The sequence below is a fragment of the Palaemon carinicauda genome, chromosome 5 (assembly GCF_036898095.1).
Source record: "Palaemon carinicauda isolate YSFRI2023 chromosome 5, ASM3689809v2, whole genome shotgun sequence".
NCBI classification, from domain to species: Eukaryota; Metazoa; Arthropoda; class Malacostraca; order Decapoda; family Palaemonidae; genus Palaemon; species Palaemon carinicauda.
The window spans coordinates 99,132,108-99,144,188 of record NC_090729.1 but is presented as its reverse complement, the minus strand read 5'-3'; the positions used below and the strand labels follow the sequence as shown (position 1 = coordinate 99,144,188).

Here is a 12,081-nt window from a genome sequence, read left to right as displayed (position 1 = left end):
TAGTATATAAAATATATATAGCAATGATAACCATTATAACAACAACAACCATTTTCCCTCACTGAAGCAAAGCTTTTTTAAAAAAGGTAGAATATATATATATATATATATATATATATATATATATATATATATATATATATATATATATATATATATATATATATATATATATAAATAACACGTGACCATCCGCCACCTAAAGATATGAATGTTTCATCATCACTTTCATGGATATCAGTTTACATTGACGTATAATCTTCACTGTCTGAATCCTCCATATCATCCTCTGGATGATATGAATCATCACTGTCCAAGATTTCTATGTCAGACATTATGAAATATACACAAAAAAGGCAAAGGCACGTCAGAAAACGTTCGTATGTCCGCCACCAACAACTCACATGCATCAGCTGACGATACTGCTACGAATAGTACGAGTAAAATGAATGCCCAGTTTTCTTTTATTCTGGAAAATCCCATTTTCTATAGTAGACGAATATAACCTCCACAGGCATTACGAATAGGGGAACTAATCTATCGTGGCTATGCCGAATTTCTTTATGTCTAGAGGGGATTTATTAGAATTTTGGGATACCCGTGTGACCCATCGTAATATATATGGCAAAAATAAAGGGTCACACCTGTGACCCATCGTGCGGAAGAGGTTAATGCATGTACTACAGTACCCTAAACTAAAACAGGAACAAATATTAAAGGCGATTTTATATCATGCGTTTCCTAAACACGCCAAAAAGCACGATAAAAAATGTCAACCAATGTTTTGTTTACGTTTATCTCTGATCATAATGAAGAAACAAACGCATTTACACATCTGTGTACAGTATAGGTTAGTTTTTGCATCGATTATATTGATTATATGTTGATTTTGTTATTACCAATGTTTTACTTAATTTTTCTCAGGACTTCCAAATAAATGAAATGAATGCCATTTATATAATGTTTTTCTTTATGACGCCGCCTGAAACGGAAACCTTCCATTCGTTTACTGTACGCTTCATCTTCGATCGTAATAAACAAACGAAAGCATTAAACGCGCATGATGAAAGTGATAAATAATGATATTAAATGCTTTTAGTAAATATGTTATTACAAATATTATTTACCGTATCTATATAAAATCCTACATACGTAGCAAAGCAGGAAAACATTTTTTTTTCTTTTTTTTTTTGGCATTTAATCAACAATAACAAACTGCCGCTAATGACCGAATGATAATTTACGAGAGAGAGAGAGAGAGAGAGAGAGAGAGAGAGAGAGAGAGTTGTTTTAAATGTAATAAACAAAATAATATGATAGGTTATAACATGTATATTCAGACTTTTAAAACCTTCCCTTTACGTAGTACTGTACTGCTAACAAACTACCCTTTAATGTACAGAACACTTAATGCATGTACTACAGTACCCTAAACTAAAACAGGCACAAATATTAAAATTTTAGAATATTAAAGTAGTATAAAAAAAATAAAGATTGTTACTGTACTCACCACGAAAGAAGTTGAAGAAAAACTTGAATGATGATGGCGATGAATTTGCTGCACAGTAGAAATGATGATGATGAAGCTGATGATGTCTTCTACTGTGCAGCCAATGATAGTATTTCACGTCTCTTCAGACGGAGGTGTCTTTTCCTGGGACACCTCTTCAACTTCTTCCTGGGACACTTCTTCAATTTCTTGCAAGGCTGAATGAACATTGTGATCGGAAGTTGCTGCTGCTCCTTCTTTTTTCGCTTGAAGAGCATCCTGTAGGGAGTCATGTCTTCATTGATTTTGTTGCAGAATTGCATAGAACGAACCATATCCTCGTCTCACTCTTGCGACAATTCTTTCAACTCCTTCGCAAGCCGTTCTAATGTTAAGCCCGTTTCTTCGACATTTTCTTGGGTCTCTTCCTGTTTTTCACTGTCTTCTTCACTGGCCGATTTCGTCAGGTCTTCGAGGTCTGCGTCAGTTAGCGGCTGGGAATGGCAGTCCAACAACTCGTCGACGTCTTCAGTCGTCATGTCGCCAAACCCGTCGCCTCCAATTATCGCAGCCAACTGCACAGATTTCCGTATTGCAGAGTGTTGAATCTCAGCAGGTGTAAATCCCTTGTCATCGTAAACAATCTGGGCCCACAACTTCTTCCAGCTCGCATTAACAGTAGCAGGTTTCATTTCTTTCAGTGCCTTCTGGATGTTCTGCAGGCACGTGGCTATTGTGTACTTCCGCCAGTACGCCTTTAAATTGAATGTTTCATCCTCATCATCTTGGGCAGCATCCACACACGCAACGAGGTCCGCCAAGGTATTCTTCATGAAGAGGGCCTTGAACGCCCTGATAACCCCCTGGTCCATCGGTTGAATTAATGACGTTGTGTTGGGTGGCAGGAACTCAACCTGAATGCCCTCATGCGACAGATCAGTTGCGTGTCCACCAGCGTTATCCATTAGGAGAAGGATCTTAAATGGCAAGCCCTTCTCTAAGAGATATTTACTGACTTGCGGGATAAAACACTGGTGGAACCAGTTGGAGGTCAGCATCTTCGTAATCCATGCTTTTGGATTATGCATCCAGTACACGGGAGGGAGATTCTTATTTTTATTTTTCAAAGCGCCAGGGTTTTTCGATTTGTAAATAAGCCCCGGCTTTAGCAAAAATCCAGCAGCATTGCCACACATCACGAGGGTAACACGATCTTTGATTGCTTTAAAGCCAGAGGCTTTGGCTTCTTCTTTGAACAGGAAAGTTCGCGACGGCATTCTCTTCCAAAACAAGCCGGTCTCATCCATATTAAACACTTGTTCGGGCTTGTATCCACCTTCAGTGATAATGTTCTTAAATGTCTCATTCGCGTAAGTTTCAGCAGCGGTAGTGTCAGCGGAAGCAGCCTCGCCATGCAGGGAAACGCTTTTCAGGCCGAAGCGTTTCTGAAACTTCGCGAACCATCCTTTGCTGGCGGAAAAACGTTGTTTCTGAGGCTGGGAATCAGTGGATGTCCCTGCTTGAGGTTCACCTAGTACATCATCTTCGTCTTCTTCAGCATGGTCGCCATCGTCGTCTTGAGGTTCCTTTGCCGCAAAATTCTCATACAAACCCAAAGCCTTTGGTTCGGATGGTGTTCGTATCCAAGGCTATGTTGTTCTTCCGGCAGTCGGCAATCCAGACTGCTAAAGCACCTTCCATACGGACGATTGTTTTATTACGAGCAGTAGCAACTCGCTTCGCTGACCTGCTATAGGTGATGGCAGCCGTCTTTCTAATGTTCGCCTCGTCCTTTTTAATGTAGCGAACGGTGGATTCGTTCACTCCAAAATGGCGGGCTGCGGCCGTGTAACTTCTGCCTTCTTTCAACATATCGAGAAGTGTCACCTTCTTAGCAATTGTCATCATTTTTCGGTGGCGTTTAGGCTCACTACCAGCCTTAGTAGAAGCAGAACGCTTGTCAGCCATTGAACGCTTGGGAGTCATTGTAGGGGTTAAACAGAAAGTTCAACAAAAAGTTCAACTTCAAACAGTCACGCACAGCACAGATTAAAGTTACACAGTAACGTAGCAGCATCTACCCGGCGAGAGAGTGGCAAACAAAGTGGCCGCGAGAAGATACTGCGGATCGGAGAAGCAGTCAAAACACCAATCACAGGCTAGATTACAAAACTTGGGAGCTGATTCGTCATCTATTAGCACTGGAACCAATCACAGTCCGTCTTACATGCTACGTAGTAGTTACAAATTCAAATACAAGGTACTATATACAGTATGCTTAACGTACGCTATTTTACGCTTGTATTGTTGTAGGATATGTACGCTTATTCGAGATGTGATTTTTGCAACAAAGAATATTATTGGATGCAGTACTACGTACGTATACATACAAAAGATTCATGGAAAAGATGCACATCCATTACATTTGTAGTACAGTAGTAGCCATCAGCAGCCTTACACCATTCAAATATGACAAAGTCAGACTGCATCTGATTTGCGTTTCATGTTCAATTTAATTTTACTACGTATGATCACATTCTCTTTTTGTGTTTTATTTCTTTCTGTACTGAATTATATGTCATATGTAATGCAATGAACCATCAGTAAGAGCAGATATTACTAATTATTAATGGAATTAACGAAATATTTGGGGTCTGCATATATCGCGGCTATTTTCGAAATTTCCGGAAAATCTGCGATATATGCGTTATGAAAAAAATCCGCAAAGTCATGAATCCGCGATAGTCGAACCGCGAAGTAGCGAGGGCTCACTGTGTATATATATATATATATATATATATATATATATATATATATATATATATATATATATATATATATATATATATATATATATATATATATACGATAGATAGATAGATATGTGTGTGCGTGCAGGTGAGAGTGTGAGTTTTATATATATATATATATATATATATATATATATATATATATATATATATATATATATATATATATATACTGTATATATATATATATATATATATATATATATATATATATGTATATATATATATATATATATATATATATATATATATATATATATATATATATATATATATATATATAACGGATTTTGAGTGAAGCGAAAAATCTATTTTTGGGTGAGATAGCCATGGCGTCCTGATGGAAGGTTCCTTTTTGGTAGCTTCCTTGGGTATATAAACTACTAGATATTCCCAGAGAATTTAACCACAGGTTATCACAGAATTCTAACTTCTGGAGCGAGTATCCTAAAGGTTTCCCTTTAAGACATCGTATATCAACAGGGGACGCATGTATTAACGCGCCACATAGCTATCTGCACCCCACATAGAGTTAACACTTCGATGTGTAGGGGCGGAGAATAGCTGGGGAGCCGTTCCACAGCTAATCTCGTCCGTGGCTACTTTTGGTACTCGAGACGTAAACAAACGGGCGCCATTGCTAAATGACGTCACGTCCGTCCTCATCCTGAAGCCAGTTGCTTGCCGATCACCATGATACAGCAGGACAGGGTGGGACCTGAAAGGGTGGACGAAGTAGCAGGGAGGGTCCATCAGGACGCCATGGCTATCTCACCCAAAAATAGATTTTTCGCTTCGCTCAAAATACGTTTTTTGGGCTCAAGCCATGGCGTCCTGATGGAAGAATACCAGAGAATCAATGTATCGTGGTAGATTTTCCCCTTTTAGTGTAAGTGCCGAGGGCTTTGAATAGAGTAAGCATGGTAATCTTGATAGAGGTACCGTGGGGCTGAAACTCCCTGCCCCCCTTGGCAGAGAAGTCCCAACGGACCATGCTGAGGATCAAAGTGGTTCTTGAAGGGCTACCCACCTTTCGGGGAGGACGTGAAGAACTCGGAGACAAGACAGAATGGTTGCTATTCGTATAGGAACATTCTCAAAAAACAGACAAGTGGTGGTTAGGCACTGTATATTATAAGGAGAACAGTCTGGTCTCGAAGGTATAGCGCAAGTAAGTATTCAGTTAGGAATATTACATAGCAAGGGTGAGTATATAATAGGGATTGACCCCATTATCTTCATCTGTATTATAGAGGAAAAGGGGAACGATAATGAAACTATGACAACCATGTATTTCATAGTATAAGTAGGAGCGGATTGAGACGCACAAGTAAATAAAATAGAAATTTTATTTCACAATTGCAGAGTATGGTAATAAATGCAATAAGGTATGTAAAGGTATTTACAATAAAATTATAATGTACATAGTAATGAAAGACTTCGCTCTTGAATCTGAAAGGAAATTTCAAATTATTAGAAAGCACGGGTTCCAGAGGAACAGTCTTTTAAAAGAAAAACACATCATGCACTAGGCATACGGCACTCATGTGACGACTATGACATTTCACCTGAGAGAGAAGAACAGTCTATGAAAAACACTAAGTGTCTTTGAATTCACTACGTATCACGTGATGGTCAACATAGGCACCCAAGGAGTTAGAGTCCCAAGTAACTCACTGTTCTATGCAGAGTTAGGTGGAGGTTTCATAACACTACCTGCGGCTACCACGAAATGTTTGATTTCATGCACTTGTTTCGCATAATACTTGAAGAAAACACAGGAGGATTTCCATCCTGTGAAACTCTTGAGGCTTTCGAAATCCATACTCTGAAAGAAATTCAGAGACGATACGACTTTTCTAGGATCATGACCTGCGGGTGTACTGTCAGGATCCGCTCTGCGAATGAAGTAGGTGATCTTCGCTCTTAGTTGTTTCAGTGACAGGTCGCTGCCCGATGTTTCTCCTTTGAAGAGTTGGCCTCCACCAAAGTCAGAAGTTCTACGAAGATAGACCTTGAGGCTCTCTACTGAACATAGAGAGACATCTTCTTTCAGGGGGCAGATTCTCCAAGGGCCCCATCTTTTGGTGGGTAGTTCGTTTTTAGCGAGAAACGTCGGATCCGGGAAGAGGGTAAGGTCTCCTGAGTCTGTAAACAGAATGTGACCCTCGTCCCTTGATAATGCCACTATTTCGCTGACCCGGGCTCCTGAAGCAAGAGCAAAAAGAAATATAACCTTTTGAGTCAGATCCTTGAGAAGGCACGAATCGTTGTCCAAACTGGAGGCAAAATGGAGCACCTTGTCCAGAGACCAGGAGATAGGTTTTGGTGGGGGTGCTGGGCGTAGATGAGCGGATGCCTTCGGCAGTTTATTGAAGATGTCGCTGGACAGATCAATCTGGAAGGCATACATTAGTGGTCTAGTCAAGGCCGATTTGCAAGTAGAAATTGTGTTGGCTGCTAAGCCCTGTCCATGAAGGTGAATGAAGAAGGACATACAAAAATCGATGGTGATTTCCGTAGGATTTTTTGCCTTGACGAATGAGACCCATTTTCTCCAGGATGATTCGTATTGCCGTCGTGTGGATTCGGTCTTGTATTCCTCGAGGAAGTCTAGACTTTTCTTCGAGATCCCAAACCTTTTCTTCACGGCTAGGGAGAGAAAATCATGAGATGAAGGTCCCTGACTTTCGATGATGAAGCGAAGACAGTCGACTTCTGTACTTGCTGGGCGAGAACTGGGCCCGGGAGAGGGATCAGCGTGGGTTGTAGCTCCAGGACTAGGGGGTACCAGTTGCTCCGGGGCCACTTGGGAGCCACTAGGGCCGCTGTTCCTTTGAAGGTTCTCAGTTTGGAGAGGACTTTTAGCAGAGGGTTGGTGGGAGGGAACAGGTAGATCCTGGACCATCTGTTCCAATCCAGTGACATGGCATCCACTGCTTCTGCCTTGGGGTCCTCGTACGGGGCCACATATCGAGGAAGTTGATTGTTGTCGCTCGTTGCGAAGAGATCGATCTGGAGTTCTGGGACTTGGTGAGAGATGAAGGAGAAGGATCTTGCGTCTAGAGACCATTCCGACTCTATCGGGCTTGTTCGAGATAGAGCGTCCGCCGTCACGTTGCGGAATCCTTGTAGGTGAACTGCAGACAGGTGCCATTTCTTCTTCTCTGCCAGACGGAAGATTGTTAGAAGCACCTGATTTATCTGGGGCGATCTTGAGCCTTGTCGATTGAGACATCGGACTACCACCGAGTTGTCCAGGGTCAGACGAATATGGATCGAGGGAGGCGGGGAGAGTTTCTTCAGAGTTAGAAGGACCGCCATGGCCTCCAAGATGTTGATGTGAAACGTCTTGAATAGGGGAGACCATGTTCCTTGAGCCTGTTTTTGGTGGGAGTGACCTCCCCAACCCTCCAGCGAAGCGTCCGTGTGGATGTTGAGTGATGGAGGTGGGTGTTGAAGAGGGATGGACCTTTTCAGGGCCTTTGCTTCCGACCACGGCTTTAGGAGCAGCCGAAGTCTGTTTGGGAGCCGTCTCTTGAGGTCTCTTCGAGCGATGGATGCGGAACGTCTCCAGACTCCCGCGGCATCCTTTAGCTGTGCACGTAGCACTGGGTTTGTCACTGAGGCGAACTGTAGAGAGCCTAGAACTCGTTCCTGCTGACGTCCTGAGATCCGTTTGGATTTCAGCAGTCGCTTGACAGACCCTGCTATTTCCTTCCTTTTCTTCTGGGGGATGGAAAGGCGGTGTGACTGAAGGTTCCACTGGATTCCTAACCATTGGAACTTCTGAGCTGGAGAGAGGCGAGATTTCTTCGCGTTTATCTTGAATCCCAGGTGTTCTAGGAACTGGGTAACTTTGTTGCAGGATCTTAAACAATCCTCGGGCGATGTCGCCCAGACTAGCCAGTCGTCGAGGTAGGCCATCACCTGGACATCTCGGAGGCGAAGCTGTTGAACGATGGCGTCCGCCAGCTTTGTGAAGATCCGAGGGGCCACGTTGAGGCCGAAGGGCATGGCCCTGAAGGCGTAGCTTTTCCTTTGGAGTCGAAATCCTAGGTAGGAGGAAGCGTGGTGGTTCATTGGAACGTGCCAGGAACCTTGAGGCAGAAGGGTCCTTATCTGTTGAAGAGTCCTTATCTGTTGAAGAGTCAGCATCTTGAACTTGTTGTTCGCTATGAACTTGTTGAGGGGGGATAAGTCTAGAATGACTCTGAGTTTGTCGGAGTCCTTCTTGGGGACGCAAAACAGTCTCCCTTGGAACCTGGTTGACTTTACCCTCCTTATCACCTTCTTGTTCAAGAGATCTAGGACATATTCTTCCAGAAGGGGGGTTGATTGTTGGAAGAATTGCTGGAAGGTTGGGGGTGGTTGAGTCCAACTCCAGCCTAGACCCTTCTTGACGATGCTGTGTGCCCAGGGATCGAAGGTCCAACGATCCTGGAATTGGCGGAGTCTTCCTCCCACCGGAAGCACTTCATTGCTTCTGGTGTCCCGAGGGTTTACTGCCTCGGCCGCTAGCTCCCCTTCCTCCTCTGCCTCTGGAGGGACGGCGAGATGCGTCTCTGCCTGCACCTCTGTTTGAGCCTCTACCTTTGGGACGAAAGGTAGTCGACTGTTGCTCGAAAGCAGGGGTGAAAACCGGCGACTGTGACAAGACCGGTTGGGTGACCAGCTGAAAGGTCTGCTGTGGCTGAGCTGCCACTTGGGGAGTAGCGGATCCCGGAAACTGCCGTCTCTGTTGACGTTGCTGGGGTTTCGGCTTGGAGGATTTCCTCTTAGGCTGAGGGCCGTCGTCCTGAGAGGATTTCCTTTTCTTCGACATGCCCCACTTGTGGAGAAGGTTCCTGTTCTCCGTGGCGGCCTTGTCGGTGATCTCTTTCACAAGGGAAGAGGGAAAGAGGTGCTTACCCCAGATGTTGGAGGAAATCAGCCTCCGGGGTTCGTGTCTCACTGTGGCACTGGAGAACACGAATTCATGACAGGCTCTACGAGCCTTCATGAAGCTGTACAGGTCTTTTACTACAGTCGCCAAATGCGTTTTGGCGAGCACCATGTAGTGGTCGGGGACTCTTAGTGTCACCAGCCATGACGTCGAGCTGTACCTGGAGGGACATGGATATGGCGAGCCTTTCCTTCGTGTCATGTTCCCGACGAAGGAGATGGTCATTAAGTTTCGGGAGGTCTTCGTTAAACTGACGTCCAGCAACGTCAGGATCTAGTTTCCCTACCACGAATGTATGCTGGACATCTTTCCAGTGTCGAACATCGGGGGGAGTAATCAGGGAGAAGGGTCTGCACTCCTCCAGTGCAGGGCAAGGTTTTCCTTCTTCCACTGCCTTGTGTACCGCAGCGAAGGCCTTTTCCATGAAGGGGAGGATCGCATCGTCTGGTGCGACGTAGGTAGGGTGCTTCTTGCTCAGCGCCGGAAGCTTTGAGCAGGTAAAACCCCTACTTTTAACAGCATTGGCCAGCATAGCCTGGGCCTTCGGGAGATCGAACACAATCACCTCCTTCGGTTCGGTCTCTTCTTTAGAGGCAGGTTCGGATCGAAGTCGGACGTAACAGTCCAGATAAGCCTCAAAACTCGGGAAGAATTCCACTTCTTCCAGGGCAACCGAGCCTACCTTCTCACTGATGAACATCCTGCCCGTTGTGATTGGCATGTGCTCCAGGGGTTGGCGTCCGAACATGCCGGGAGGTCCTTAACCGAAATCCTTTTTGGCTCCTTTGAACTTCCCATGGTCCTGATGTATTCGTGTGTCTCACGGAGTTTCTTGTCCATGAGAGCTTCGAGCATTCGGAACATCTCCTGGGCGCTGGATGGGATGGGGTCCGGGGTGGCGGAGGTAGACGGGAGTGATACATCCGTCAGTGTAGGAGTCGGGGTGGGGTTGGAAGGCGGAGTGACCTCCTGCTCCGACTCGGTGTATTCCACTTGGTCTTCCTCATAGTCCAGTTCTTCATCCATGAGGTTCCTCTCCATGTTCTCCGACACTTCCGACATACGTTCCGCGTTGTCGGTATCCAGGCGACACTCGTGCATGGACTGGGCCATGACTACATCGGGTTCCACCGTTATCTGGACGGTGGGGATCTGATCCTTGGGGACCATAGAGTCTGGGGATGCCTTCGGGAAAAGCAAGGCCCTCAAGTCTTCGGTGGCAAGGTATGGTCCAGTGGCGTTCTTCTGGAAGCCACGTACCCACTTGCGTAGCTTCTCTCGAGAAGCGTCCCTAACCTCCGCTGAGGGAGGATTATTGAACGCCTCGACCAGGCGGTCCTTGCAGACTGTACAGTTTGCGGGTCCCAAAACTTCAGATCGCCTTTCTTGTTGGCGCAAGGGGCGTGGGTCCTACACGCCGTGTGCCCGTAGAAGTGCGGGTGCTTCACTCCACAGAAGCCGTGGTCGCACTTCACGTACTCCTCCTGTAAGAGAAAGAGAACATGAGTATGGGGAAGTCATATCAATGACTTATATTCTAAAGTTAAATATTAAAAGGTTAATTTTTAACTTAATTTTAAGTGATATAAATATTGTGATGTTTGAGAGTGGAGCGGGAAATGAAGTAGATAGACACATACTCCGTGTAACCCGCCCGGCTGGTTACCGTAACCTTATCCATAGGCAATTTGTTTGTGACCGAGGGCACGAGGCAGAATTCTTCATAGATTGCCAGGGAGGCAGGGCGAATTCTAGTAGGAATTGCCAAGGATATAAATCTGGGACTGAGACCACTCAGACCATTGAATTGGGGATGTAGAAGATCCCATAGGGTAACGGTTTCCGGCAACCAGCCGTGCTAAGATACACACAGCATGCTGGAAATTTGGGATATGCAAGAAGACAGCACGGCTACTAATAGAACGGTAAGGCAATACCTATCTATTTATGTAGTCAAACCATCTGGTTACAAAGTAGGGCTATCAGCATGAGTTGATAGCTAGGAGAAGGGGTGCAAGTCACTTTGGCGCCTCCGGAATGCTCCGGCAGACCGGCGGCATGCCGGAGGCCGCTCCAGCAGAGTTTCTGGCATTAGGGAACACATTTATAAAAGTCAGGAGTAATGCCAGGATGGTGGCCGCCGGCACAACGGCGGCACTCCGGCGGGAGGCGAAGGCACCGGCAGCCGAAGGTTGCCGGCTTGGTGACAGGGACAAGGATGAGCTATAGCAGAACCGGACTGCCGGCAATGGATGCCGGAACTCCGGGGGCCGGTCCGATGGACGGACGACCAAAGCTAGGAGGTATGAGGGTAGGCCATCGGCTGTACGCCGACGGGAGACGGTAGCCCTCCGGCACACGGAGGACTGACGGCCCGGGGGGCAAGGAATGTGTCACCAAGGGGGGAGGTCGGTATCACCGACAGTAGAGGCGGCAAGGGACCGGCACCAGGACAGTGAAAGAGACAGAAGGAGGGATGTAGGGGTACGGACACGAACCCCAAGGCATCCCACCTGAATGGGTGTACTCATGATAGAGGCTAGCCCTATCATCCAGTGGCAGGGGCCGCAGGCAGCCGGGAGCCAGTGTAGCCCAAGGGAGGGCTAGGGAACACCCAAGAGGGGGGGAGAACCCCTGCGGACAAAACGCATCCAGTGGCTAACCCCATAGGACACTATGAAGGTTAAATGTACCAGAGCGGACTGCACACAGGGACTCAAGGTAGCCCTATCACTCCACCCTAAGGAGGAGTTGTAGGACAGGGGACAGCTGGGTATAGGCTAACCTAAGTATAGGCTAGGCCATACAAGAGATAGGTGGGGAGGGGAGAAGAAGAA

The 12,081-nt window shown here is 45.8% G+C and overlaps 1 pseudogene; it reads right to left on the bottom strand.

Annotated features, from left to right (window-relative positions):
* Window positions 1-242: 242 nt before the first annotated feature.
* LOC137641038 (uncharacterized) overlaps window positions 243-12,081 on the bottom strand; it is a 65,837-nt pseudogene continuing 53,998 nt past the window's right edge.